Source organism: Dromaius novaehollandiae, chromosome 3 (genome assembly GCF_036370855.1).
Source record: "Dromaius novaehollandiae isolate bDroNov1 chromosome 3, bDroNov1.hap1, whole genome shotgun sequence".
NCBI classification, from domain to species: Eukaryota; Metazoa; Chordata; class Aves; order Casuariiformes; family Dromaiidae; genus Dromaius; species Dromaius novaehollandiae.
This window is the reverse complement of record NC_088100.1, coordinates 39,444,085-39,458,557: the sequence shown is the minus strand read 5'-3', so window position 1 is coordinate 39,458,557 and position 14,473 is coordinate 39,444,085.

The following is a 14,473-nucleotide window of genomic DNA, read 5'->3' as shown; positions in this document are numbered from 1 at the left end:
CAGGTGGCTGGCGTGTCCCTCACCCAGCACCCCGCCACTCCTCCCTCCTCCTAGCCGTCGGCGTGCTCAGCAGGGAAGGTTGCCTGTGGGGTTTCTCCTAACAATCCTCCTCATGGGCTGGGGTAGGTGGTGGTCACCTGTGGCCTCTCGGGAGGGCAGGACTACCCTTTTGAAAGACAATCCCAGAAGACGAAGGGCTGGGGTTCCCTTTCCTAAGAAGCAGTGTTCATGAAGGCTGCACTGCCTGAATTTTCTTCAGACCCAGCTGTGCCTTACTTGGGTTTTCCTCATTGCAGAAGGAATTGTGGGAAGAGGAATGCCATCTCAGTAATTAAAAATCAAGAAAATGATGTCATACTGGCTTCAGACACTAACACTACATTTCTATGAGGCTGAAGCATCTCCCTATTGCAAATCCACAATGTGGAAAAGACTGTGCTTGGGAGACAGTGGAGACTGCCAGAAGCGGGTAGAAGGATCTGGGGAGGACACCAGCCACCTATTGGCTTTGGACCCTGTGTTTACAGCATGCCAGCTACCCCAAGTTTGGTCTCTTCGCCACATCCCACCTTTTTCTGCATAACCTGAAGGAGGACCTTGGAAATAGAGGTTTTGCTTTCTGCAAAGCAAACCTTTTTAGTCCTTCCTGAGGCGATGACAACAGCTCCTTCATGGACACTAACTGAGGCTTAGGCCTAGTCTTCAAGTTTTGGTCCATGGCTTTCTGGGATTTTGGCTTGAGCAGGAGTGTGGCGCTGGGTCCTGTGTGATAGCCCAGCTCTGAGGCAGGAATCCAGCCTCCACCGGACCCCTCTCAGGATGGTTCAGCCACATCCTCCAGGTGCATGAGGGGAAAGGGAGCCCAGTGGCAGGGACACATGCTATATGGGGAGGGGAGGGTGAGACGGGATATCACATGTACTGCTGGCATTTACTTCGCAGCCTTACAGAGTAACTTCCCTATATGTCACATTGATTTTTTTTCTTGCAGTATGTATGCTTCTAATCCTTCAGATCTGCCACTTGACATACATTTTTATCCCCCTTTTTTTCAAGAAGGAAAGGGTCTCATTTTTTTAAACTTTCATTTCTTTCACATGGTAATAAATCTGCTGGACCTAAGAACTGGAATGCATTATGTAGGGGTCATGGGAAGAATTGCTAAACCATATAAAACTTCACCCAGTATCACAGTTCTGGGTCCAGTTAGGCATTGCCACCCTGCTGAATCACCTGGTCATGGAGTTTCATCACCATTGGTGGCTGAAACAGTGCTGTGTCTAGACCCAGGATTCTGCCTTCAGAAGAGAGGGAGGGTCCTGTGTTGCAGTTTCCTGTTGCTTTGGGATGATGAAGGAAAGGTGCTTCAGCATGACCAACCCCAAAAGACTGCCAGTGACATATGCGAAGGAATTATGGAAATAAATAAATATCAAATGCAGAGAAAGTGTTTGGGAGTGAAGATCACTTGGGAGTAAGTGAAAATGAAAGGCAATGGCTGGAGAGAAAAATTCCCAAAGGAAAGTATGTAATGAAAATAAAGGGAAAACAAGATGATGAGAATATCATGGGCAAAGAAAATCCATTCTGCTATACAGACAACTTCTAATTACCCAATAATAATAATAATCAGTGGTTACACCAAGGCCCATATCTAGAACAGCAAGTTAAGAGCTGAGAAATATCCAGAATAATAGAGAAGAGACAAAGACAGTCACAGGGCCAAGATAGTCACAAGACAGTCAGAAGGAACCAGAGTATAAAGAGATAAGATGTTTGTTTCTTTTGGCAAAGCACGTTCAAGAGCCTCCGGGGTGGGGGGGGGGGGGGGGAGATTTCTGCATGGACAAGGGCTGAACATTGCATGTCCACTCCACCTGCACTCACAGCAGTCCCAAAACCCGTCAGCTTTGGTCCATATAGCTGCAATAGCACAGCACAGCACTGGTGCTTGAGCTAACAGTATACATATGCTGAGCAGGATTTAGTTGTTCAGGCTCAGTGCCATACTAATGTGATTATGTGCCTTGTGGCGCAGAACTATTTGCAGTAGTGCCTGGACAGAGTAGCAGCATGACTGTCTAGATCTATGTGTATCAATAAACTGAGAGACTTTATGTAAAAACATATTTAGCTTAGCATCTGCTGTAAACTTTGAAGAAACAAACTTTCTTTTCTTGTTTAGTTCAGATGTCTTCCACTGCTAGCTTGCGTGCTGGGTTTTGCCCAAGCACAGACCTTAGCAAGGAGAGCTTTGACTTATTCCACCAGAAAAATGTCGATTCGTCTGACCTTTTTTACAGGAAGAACCAGCTCTGGCCAAGCTTTGATGGGGAGGGGATTCTCAGGTCTGCAAGGGAATTTCTGGTCAAAACAAGGCAAACACTGGAGTCTCCATGTAGCCCTTACTACCAGGCTGTTGCCTGTTTTGGGGTGCCTTTCAGTCTGGAGCTGGTTCATTCCATATTATGCAAACAAGTAACTCTTCCCTGCAGAGTATCCCGGGTCTCTTTCTGCCACATCACACAGGAGCGCCACTGGCATGCTGTCTGCCTGTGCTGGTCTTTCCTGCAGAGTCATTCCTCCCAGCACCAGAGGAAAGGCACAGCAAAGGCAGGCATGTGAGCAGCAGGGCCACCACTGCCCACTGCAGGGGCTGAAGTGCTCCCTCGCTTTTGACATCTGAGATGCTCTGGAACAGCAGTGCTTGAAGAAGAAGGTCCTCCATCAATCCCTTTTTAACCTTTGGCCTTAGCTTACTTCAGGTGACTACCTATTTCAGCTACCCTAAAAGCCAACCTGCTTCCAGAGTAAGGATAGGAAGTCATGGTAGAAAGAAAACCAAGGCAATGAAAGAAGGATGAAGTAGGTGGGGAAGGATGATTTTTAGTTTTCACCTTCTTCAGCTGGGACATATGTACCTTTTTGGGATGGTACACAGAAGGGACGCTGCAGGGTAAGGAGCGTAGAATCAATGACAAGTGGTTGTATTTAGGCCAAGCCATTTGCTAACCTCATGCATTTTCATTTTTTCCCCTGGCATCTCAATCATATTCCTCCAGAGACACCTATAGCTTGTCAATCATCTAATGAATTTATTTGAATAAACATCTTATGTCAACCTGAGAACCAAAAGAAAGGGGTCCTAGCTCAGGAGAATAAAGTGCAAAAGGTATGTAGAATAGCTTTCAACAGTAGTAAAAATCAGCTCTCTTGAACAAAATTGTAGGGCTCCAATAATAGACCTTGATGACAAGTGGAATTAAATAAAACATGAGTGATGAAACTCTCTAATGTTTATGGTGAGGTAGTCCAGACAGCTGATTATTAACTGTAACCAAAACAGTGTCTTGGCAGTAGATATGCAGTAACCAGGATGTAGACTGGTAGCTAGTTTAAACTATTGGTAAAGATCTGCTATACTTTTCAAAGAATTTTTCCAACACAAGGAAATAATATCATGAAATCAGTAATTATATCTCTGGGGGAATGGTGCCTGAGACATCATGTTCAGAGAACGGAGAAAGATTATTTCCCATTTCGTTCTGACTTACTATCACATTGCTGTGTCTAGATCCACAGCAAATATCTAAGCAGTGGTTTGGGGCTTATGTGTTGTTGTTTTTAGTTAAGCAGCCATGCACATACCATGTCACACCTGGCTTGAAATAGGAAAAAAAAAAAAAAAAAAAAAAGGATGATTTTTTTTCACTTTCAACCTAACATCTAAGAAGTACTGTAGCAACCACAGTCTGTCATAACTGGTATTTAAGAAAAGCCACACTCTAGTATCATAGGAAATATATTTTAATCTCATAAAAGAGATGTTACTGTAAATCAAATAGTTGCTTGGAGTATACAGATTAAGATAATCTTAATGGTGCGAAAAGGAATGAACAGGGAAAAGATGCCCTGCTCCACTTTAAACAGTGATTTCTCATCTTCAATTTTGCATACAAAATGGAGGTAAGTGTTGCTGGTTACTTAGCTGAGAAGTGATAGTCCCTTCTAAACTCAGCTGTTAATGAGGCTCACTCATCTTGAAACTAAATTCAATCCCAAACATATGCCCAAAACAAGACCCAATGCCTTGACCAGGTTCAGAAATAAGAGCTGGTGACTGCTAGCAGCATCTCCAACATTGCTTCTTCTCAGTTTATAGCAACCTGAACCTGGCCCTAAGACTAAAACAGTATGTCACAGGAGGAAAAAAGAAACAACTCTGTGTGTCCTTGAAGCAATACCATTAAAAGCCATTTGGTGGCCCCTCCAACGCAAGCAAATCACCAAAGTGTTGCCTCCCAGAACACTTACTTTAGCTGTAATATTAACCCTAAATCCAGCCCAAAGTGCGTTTCTCTGACTCATCCGGTACCCTCTGCCAATGTGTTGCCCTTGCTGGCAACATCCCGCAGCCTCAGTCTAACCTCAGGCACCAGACCAGCCTGAATCTGCTCAGCTCCAGTCTTTGAGCCAGTTTTAAGTCTGTCTCAAAGTTTATGCCAGCAGCCCCTTTCAGATGCGGTACTAACCACCATTCATTCCTTTAATAGAGCAGTAACTCAAAAGTGCATGTAAGGTCTTTCAGGTGGCTGAGGCAGGGTACACCTCAGACTAAACAAAATGACACAGAACTACTAGTTGTAGCTCAACTGATACTTCTCTTCCACACTGTATGTCAACATCACTGGCCCACACCAACTTTAATTCTAACTGCAGTCTATGGTCTTAAAACAAGACCACAACTTGTGCTAGATCCAGAATCGAATAAATCTAGCAGCTTCTTTTTTTCGCAAATAGCCTATACTTTGTTGCAACTGTGACACACAGCAGTATTTCAAGATCCTTGGACAACAGTGCAGAAGCAGCCCTCGTACTAAATCTAAATCAAGGGCTTTCTCAGGGCTACGGCAGTGAATATTAGCTGATCCCCAAAGAAGTAAAGCTAGGTAACTCAACTTACCAGCAGCCCATGACCTATCTCAGTGGAGGTGGCTTTACCATACCAGAACCCTAGGATCATATCCCTAACCCTAAAGCAAATGCATTGTGAAATTTGTTGTGGGACTAAGTAAAAATAAGGTATGTCAAGGTCCTCTCTGAAGTAAAAGAAAAGTAGATTTTTCTCACCAATTCACAGATCCTAATTTCAATACAAGGGACCAATTGTTTTAGGGTTTTCTCCTTGCTAAGGTAAATGAATTGACATGCAACAAGCTAGCCTAGATTGAGCACCTCCCTAAGCCAGGCTTAACAATTGCTTCTTTACTTCATAGGTACTCAAGCCCCTTGACCGACTAGCGTCCTAGCCATTGCCATATTCTTCAGCACATGTGAACCCTATTTAGAGACTTGCTGCATGCTAAGGCATAAGGCCTGCCAGATCTGGGATTAACTGAAAGTAGATAGACTATGGCAGCAACATCTTTAATCCTAACCCTGAAGACCCTGCTTTTCCAAGCTACAAGTAGGCTCACTGATTCCTGCAGAGCCAACCCCAGCTCTAGGCTTTAGACCAGCTCACGTTCTTCTTCTCTTCTAAACACTGAGCCATGACATACCTGAAAATGAAAAAGCTTGTGATACAAGTGGCTCACAATCCTAGATGTGACTCACTGACCCATTCCAGTCTGAATGAGAGGCCCAAATCCAGCCTCTCCTTTGACCAGGACTAGTGATACCTGCCAGACTCAGGCCTAAGTAAATTAAAGAAGCCCTCTTGAACTAGGAATATCTAGATCTAAGCTAGTCAGGCCCAATTCATAAAGGCCTTGATCTTCTTGAACGGACTGTGACCCATCAGAAATCCACAACCACCTTCACTACCTGCTGCAGATCTTTGTTTATATCGCTGTTCTTCTAAAGGCTTGGAGGCCTTAAGGCAGATGAATAGAAATTTCCATGACTTGTCCCCCTGCTATAAAGCAGTGCTTGTCTCACACCTGTGACACAGAGATGCTGCTGCACAGTGCCTTAGCCTTAGTAATGCTAAGGGTCTGCTATCTGCAGCTTTGCAACCTTTTCCTGGGCCACTGGGGCAGTGTTTTCCTGAGTCTCTGGAGCAATATTTCTCCTTAGTTGTCTTTATGCTGTTGTTCATGTGCTGTTATTCTCATGGCCTTGCACCTGCATGTCCTGACAGTATTTTTATGGCAGGTTTTCAAGGAAAGCAACAACCACTGGTGTGAGACTCATCCTCCTTTCTCTCTCTTTCTTTGCCTCTTGTTTTGCAGCTTTTAGTTTATACTAGAGAAAACCAAATATAGTGCTCAAAAAATAAATAATATAATAATAATAATGTAAATAATCCTATTTGGATTATTGGATTTGGATATTATTTATTAATACACAGTAATATATATACACATTGAAGCTTAAAACCAATAAATATGAAACATTTGCACCTGATTAGCTAATCAGTGCTAATACCATCATAAACAGGAATACCAGTAGGGAGTTTGGTTGTGTCCCAATGAAAAATATGTTGTGCTGTGTGAAAAACATGGTGAAAATCATCATCATCATCATCATCATCATCATCATTGTCATCTTCATGCTCACCAGCTGCTGCACTGGAGAGGGCCTCAGAGGAGGATCCTCATCTGGAATCTGATTGCTGCTCTTCCCAGCTTGCCCTGGGCAGAACTTTCCTTTTTCCTTTTCTCTCTCTCTCTCCCCCCTTCTCCATTAGTTTTTATTTCCCCCCAAAGTAGCAGCCACAGTTAGAGTCAACGTATGCTTTCAGCTATGGGCCCTGCTAACAAATCTTTGTGCAACAGTGTCCAATCCTCCCTTCTGCTAATGGACCAGTCTGTGTCCAGGCTGCAAATCATTATTTCTCAGGGCTGGTGAGATAGCGGAAAACATTAGGGTTTGGTGAGCCATCAGTCTGAGAGGATATAGGCAGGAAGAGCACATGTGAGAAACACCACAAGGAGAAGGTAGGGACAGGCATGGCCACCAAGGGCAGGCAGGTATTGGGGCCCTGAGCACATTTCCCCCTGTTTTAGGAGTTGAGATCCAGTAGTAACCCATACTTCCCACTTTAACCCCAAATCCAAACTAGTTATACAAGGCCATACAGCTGTCCTTAGATGAGAAGAGCAAGCTCTGCCAGGTTTCTCAATACATAGATATGTGGCTCCATCAGCATTAGTCCCACACCTAGATAGGAGGCCTCGCAGAAAGCCTCATGTTGTTCTGGACCCCAATTCTAGTCCTAATTCTCATTATAAATCCAGTGCTGAGCATCTCCACCAGAATACAAGGGTTTATTGATCCATTTTTAGTGTTGTAGCTGAAATGGACCACTTAGCTACAAGTAGTTTTGAGTCTGGCAAGAGATGCTGATTTTACCTAGGGATCATGTGACAGCTGAGGCTGTGCCTAGTGGCTGAGGCACAGCTGAGGCTGTCAGCCTAGCTGGGCTAGGCTTTGAGTTATGATCAGGTTTGGGGTAAAAGCCAGAGTTTCACTTGCCAGGGAGCCAGGAGTCAGAGATGTTGCTGCATCAAGGTGATACTGTTAAGGAGGGTCCACCTGGTCACACTTAGGCATAATCTGGCAATCATCACTGGCCTATTCTTGGGAATGGGTTTAAAGTTAGGTTTCATTTATAGGCAAGATCAGCGATTGATTGGCACTGGACATTTGTCCTGAGTTACTGTTAGATCCAGAAATAACTACTGAGCTATTTTAATACTACTTGCAAAAAAGGCCAGAGAGCCTATGGTTATTTTGGTGTCTGGCAGTGACTGCTGAATTAATTTCAGAATGAAGACTTCTTCTAAAATTTAAAACAGTTTTTTTTGGTTAAAATTCTAATTCCTGCCCATCACTGGGTTTATTAGATGTCGGTTTGCATTCACTGTGTTCAGTCCCTTTCCTGTTCAAGCAATTCACCTGGCTCAGTCAGACTAGCAAACTTTCACACCACCCTGTGCAAACAGCATTCCTTTTGCACATATGGTGCAAAACCACAGTTCTAACCCACACTCATTCTTAATCCATGGCTGTGTTCGTGTGTGTGATTCACAACTATAGATAAACCTTTTAGTGAGTGTGGAGTGAATGTTAATTTTGTACCCAATGCTTGGTGTCATGCAAGATGGATGTGGGTTTGTATTTTACTGGAAAATAAGTTCTGCTTTTAACACGATTTTTGTGCACATGGCTTAGGCCTCTTGGTCTGGAAATCAAGGCATGCATTTTTCCCTGTTTCTCTCACTGCTGCTGAAGTCACCCCAGATCTCCAGCAGTAAGTGTCAGGCAAAGATTGGCTTTAGCACACTGTAACACTTCTCTGGGTCCTCGTATTTGTGGAACCTCAATACTTGCCTTGTTTTCAAGACCATACTGTCACCATATGGTTTTCAAGACCATATGTCATGGGAACCTCTGGCTCCCATGTTGCTCCTACACGCAGGTGTGGAACCATCTGCATGAACCAGCTTGCCGTTCTCGGGAAAAAAAGCAAAGATCTACCACACTGCCCTTGGCCAACCTTCTCAGGGTCAGTATATCCATCACAGTATTTAACTTCAACAGTGCAGTGAAATGAATAGTTCTCATTTATTGTGAGGTTAAGATGCCTCCACAGTAATCTGCCAACCTATTGCTGGACTGGTGATGAGGGCTAGTGAGAAGCTGTAGTCCACTGCAATTCTTATACTCAATAGTATTCAAATAGCACTGAAAGACTTTTCCAGCTCAGTGTAAGTACAGGCCAAATTCACATCAGATTGATCGCTCTATGACAATAACAAAGTTTCATGAGCCCAGCTTTCATTAAATAGTAGGAAGAACTACTTAATTTGCAATATACATTTTCTCATTGCTAACAGAAACCCCAAGTTATGTTCCTTCGCCTGTACAGTTTGTGTTGCCAGAGAGCCCCAAATGGCCCTCTGGCTCACAGCTGCCTGTCATTTATTCTGTGCATAAAGCATGAATTAGCATTCTACTCCAGTTTTAAAGCTGTTCATCATTACAATAAATTGGATGAATAAACAACACATTGGACAAACTCATGGCTTTAAGAATTATTGTTAGGTATTGTAGGGTTGAGTCTTCTCAGTCCTTTTGGTTTTTCTGTGTACTGTTTCGTTGTTTTGATCTTTGCCGTAGGTCCCTTCCTTCCTCATTTCATACCCCCTCCCCCTCTCAAAGGGCGCAGAGTTTTCCTCGCCCCAGAAAGCAAAGGACAAGACATCAAATCCAGATCTCTTGGAAAGCAGCATAATGCACAAACCACAGGAGCAATGAGTGTTCTCAGAGCGTCTTTTCAAATGTTAACTCTGTCCTCTGCTTTGATGCTTTCCCATATGTTCTTTTAAAATGTGGTGAATCTCTGTTAAGGGCTCTACCTTCTGTTTTTATCCTGTGTTAAAAAAGCAGATACTGTAGCCTTGTAAAAGTTAGTAGTACAGGATAATAGAAAAAGTATGGGTAAGGTTTACAGGCTAGAGGAGAAATTAGAGTTGACAACGAACATGCCACCCACTTCCTATTAAAAGATAGTGGTTATTTGCCAAAGCCCTGAGGATTAAATCCTAGCATTACCTTTTATATCAGCTTTAACAAACATCCCCTACAAATCACAAACAGATCTTTATACAAATTAGACTAATGCCCTGTGAAAAACGGCAAACATTGTTTCTCCCAAAGTTAACAAATTGTCACAGTGCAAAGAAAGCTGTGCTTTTTCTCTCTGCCCTGACATGGCTTTCGTTTTTTTCTTGCTCAAGGCAATCCTTGTCAGAAAATGTTTCCACAGTAGGCAATGGAGATGAGGTGAAAGGCATTTAAAAAAAAGTATTGAGCCTGGCCCAAAGCACCATGGGTCGAACTGCCAGGTCGCCCATGCCAGGGAATATTTCCTTATGACTAAACTATAGTACATTTTTACAAGAGAACATCTTTCACCCTCAGTGGTGGAGCAGGGCCACTCTTCACCCACAGGTTGAAGTCTGCCTCCATAACAGGATACAGACCAGGCTTTTCTTTGGCTTGAAGAAAAGATGCCTGTCACAACTCGTATCCCCACAGCTTCCCTCACAAACAGCGCGCTTTTATCCATGCTGTCTATGATCCCTGGCCCTTGCTGCCCTGCAAGATGGGCTGGCACTACCTGGGAGAAAATGGGTTGGCAGAGGCCAAAGCCTTGCCGGCAGCATGCAGGCAACTACTTGGGTTGGACGGCACCATGCCAGTGCTCAAGGCTGTGCTTGGTTTTGTTGTTACAGATACAGCCACAGAGTCTGGGGCCAGAAGGACGGACAGGACAGCTCGGACCTGCCCAGTGACAAGAGCAGCCAGACAGGGTGGAAAATTGGGATTCTGCAGTCAGTAGAGAGAGGAAGGAGCTCAGTTTTGGCGGTTCAGCTTGCTTCCTGGGACCCTGCAAAAGTGTCTATCTCTGCTGCCTTTAGGGAGAGTGTAGGTAAACAGGGTGTCCGGATTGCACTGTGCATACCTGACTGAAGCGATGTGGGCAGCCCATGTACGCTGCCCAAAGGTAGAAAAGGGAGCACCGTTCCCTGTCTGGGATGCCAGGCATAAATCTTCCTGGAATTTGCCTCCGCGGGGAGGCGTTCCCTCGCAGAAGTTCCCTGCACAGAACTGACGGTGGAGTACGTGGAAGCAGCATACTACCATCTTCAGAAAACACAGGATACATTGCAATGGCAGACTGACACCAGATACTGTCTTATGCGTTGGCACCGCACTAAAGAACTCCTCTGCCTATAAAATATTTTACGAAAGACACCCAGGGGGAATGAGGATATAAAGTCAGAGTGAAAGACAGGAAGAATCATGAATACAAGGGCAGGTCAGATGCTGAAGCATATTGAAACTGGTGACAGAGTGACTGTTCCCATATGTAAGCACAGCTCTGTGTAGCAAAGCTAACTTTCAGCTTTGTTCAGATGGTGAAAAGTCTCAGAATGGCATCAACTCAGCCATGAGAAATCTGGGACACGTTGTACTTGGTGAGCAGCACCTGGAATTGATTGGCGATCACCCGCAACATAACAGCAGAGCTGGCTTGGGAATTGTTTCTCACTAGTGCGGCTCCAAGATGCAAGCTCCCTTTCTGAGTCCCCAGAGAAGCAGCTGCATTAAACTCACTCTAGCAGAGGTGCTGTGGAGATGATACATATATGCATCTCATGGCAATATATTCCTCTCCTGCTCCACCAGTTTTGAGAAGCGCAATGCTTTGAAAAGTCACTGCCTATGAAATTGCAGTCATCCAGTTAGCCAAAAGAGAGGATCAGCATTGAGGTGAAGTTGTTCCCCTCTTACATGCCATATGATCTTTAATTGTTTTGGAGGAATGGTGAAAGAATTGTTCTGAGCTCAGGCTGAAGGATCATGATCCAAAACCTACAGAGGCTGGCCATGAATTTTCAGTAGGTGTTGGAGTAGGCACGTCTACTCAGCCTTGCTGCCATTCTTCAACAGAAATGTCATTACTCTGCCTAGTTTGTGATATACTTCTATGGATGGTTGTGGGAATGTATTAAATGAGAAGTAAAGAAACTTTAGGAACTAATATGTTCTAGGCATGGTTTTCATTTTCTTTTGTAGGCATTTGCCTAAGTCTGTGAACTGCTTCATTCAAGAAAATGTATGGCCAACCTGTCAGGCCAGCAGAGCTGCCCTGACTGGGCAGTAGCAGTGATTTTACAGGATGTAAGAAACTTTGCAAGCAGACAAATTACAGACTAACTGTTTACAAATCGTCCATCTAAGTATTAGTCTATGGACATACCTTGTAGCATAAATGCTTGTATTCCTTCCAAATGCACTTATTTTATTTATAACGGAGGGGCTATGCTCTCTTTTCTGGACAAAGAAATAATCTTTTCCTGCTGCTTTTTTAGGAAGAGATCTTGTAAGATTTTTCTACTTTTCTCTTATTGTGAAATCCTTACACAAAGTAACTCCTCTCCCCTCCCCTCCCCTCCCCTCCCCTCCGCTCCGCTCCTCTCCTCTCCTCTCCTCTCCTCTTGTATTCCATAGCATTTCATAGTATTTTGATAAGAAAGTCTGTAAATAGCATCACTGGGGTTAATTAATACATTTTATCTAAAAAATGATACAGCAGTTCTAACCTGCAGTAGCTGGAAGAGCCCTCCTGGGATGTGAGGGTCCGGAAGCTCCTTTGCTTGATGAGAAAGGATGCAGAGAAGCAGGTATCACAGAGCTGCTTTTCTACTGCCTGAGGAGTCTGTTCCACAAGAGTAATTACTCCTTGTCCAGATTTCTCTCAAAACGGGGCCAGGATTTAGCCCAGTTTTTGCTATCTGACAAAACTGAACCTGAGATGTGAAAAATGTGCTTAGATCTTTCTTTCATGCAGCAACAACCAAAACCAGGGACACATGCACAAAAAGCTTTCCATTTCTTCTTCTTTTTTTGGAAATTTCTTTTTAATCAAAGCAACACTTTGGGGAATTTTACTTGTATGACCTGAGGTGTTTAACCCTTGGAAATACATCAGAGTGGAAAAGAGGGAACACTTGAGTTTTCCTAGCTTTCCCCTTTCTCTCCATATTTTCTTAGTTACATCACTGGAGTTCTTTTAAAGTGGTTTGCTCAGCAAAACATTTTTTTTTTCAAAACCTTTTGTTTGAAAAACAGTCATTTCTTCTAACTTTTTTTTTTTTTTTAATAGTTTGGACTAGCAGGGATAAAGGCTTTGCAGGAAGAACGAAGCTCTCTCTCACAACTGTGCAAGCAAAAGGGGCCACATGAGTGAAACAAACCGGAACCTGGAACATCCTTTTCATGTTGGTGTAGTTCAAACTGGCCTCAAAAGAAGTACTTTTCATCACTTTAGCAAGCAAGGCAGATGGAATAAACTCAGGAATCTCACTAACTTCTTAGTGGTGCCAGTTTCACTTAGCTAGTCCTTAAAGTAGAACCACACATTAGAAACTTTGAATTTTCTTCTGTTTTCCTGTCCATACTTTGTGGTTGAGAACTTCTTGCCAGACCCACAAAGGTATTTAGGTGTCCAGTTCCTCTAAAAGTGTCCAACTTGACAATGCAAAATCAAAACCTTTCGAGTCCTGCCTAGATATATCCTTCCTTTCCTTTGTTTTTTGTGAACTGCCTTTGGCTTTTATGGCCTTTATTTTTCAAAAGAGGATAAAACATTTTATCACGTATGAAAATGTGGTTACAATTTATATGCAGCTCTATAGAATATTACTTGGAGGTGTAACTCTTACCATGCCATTTTCTGAATAGTCTATTTACTAAGTGTTAATGTGAGCCCCAGCAGGGTGCAGTTAGTAAACTCTTGGGTGTTTAGACATATTATATTAATGACTGCATTAAGTGCCTGATCCTGCAATTAGAAAACATGCGACTAATCCTTACCCACATACATTGTCTCTATTGTCAGAGCTATTTGGATGTGACTCTGGTTTAAGGACAATAAGGCCAGATCCCAGTGCCAACTCCAGACTCTACAGATACTTCCACAGGTATAAAAGGGCTGCAGCAGGCATCGACAGGACCCTCTGCATCGCAAGCAGGCTGGGCAGGAACAAGCTCCTACCCTTGCAGGGTAGATTAACCCTGAGAGCCCAGCATGGCTCTGCCTGTCTTTCCATCTGAGCTAGGAACACCAGCACAGGCTCAGAGAGATTTAGCACATCCATGAGACACAGCTCAGCACCGGGCACGGATATGCATCTGCGTTTCTAAAGTCATGGAGCAGCAAGCCGGCAGCACTTGGGAGAGCAAATTAGCCTGCTTGCAGGCCCTGCCAGCCTGGCTATCCTGGCTCTGAAGGCAGGTACGGCATTTCTGTAACACTTCAGGGCAGTCACATCCTGAGGGCATCACAGCCCTCAACACGTTCCTCCTCATAATGTGACTAAGACAAGGGGAGCATTGTTATCCTGGTTTTATAGACAAGATGCAGGGAGACTCTGCATATGGCTATACTGCATAGCAGTGTATCCAGTATATATGCAAGCATATGTGAATATACATGTGTTTATGGGGATGGGTATACACACACTTGTATATGTGTTTCTGTATGCACACGCAAACGCGCGCACACACTTTGGTGTATACACAAAACCGATCTGGGTTTAAACTGTCTATTCTGGTTCTGCTGCAGTGCACAACTCAGCAGAAGAGCTCAGGACAAATTAACCCACAGGCACCACCACACTGCTCTTGCCGTGACTATTTCCACAACTGTGCCGTAGATCGCAGGTTCACCATGCCTAGCTTATGCCATCTAAAAAAGCAGTGTCTGATCTCAGACTGAGATGAATCAGCCTCCCTCCACTTGACTGGAGAGGAAATCTGGACCCTAGTTTAGACACCTAGCCTTTAGGTTGCTGAAGTGAAGTGAGAGGAATCCCATTACCAATGGCATCTCCAAGGTCACACTGGATCTTCAGTGAAGGTGGAATGGAGCCAGGATTCCTGGGTGCAAGCTAGC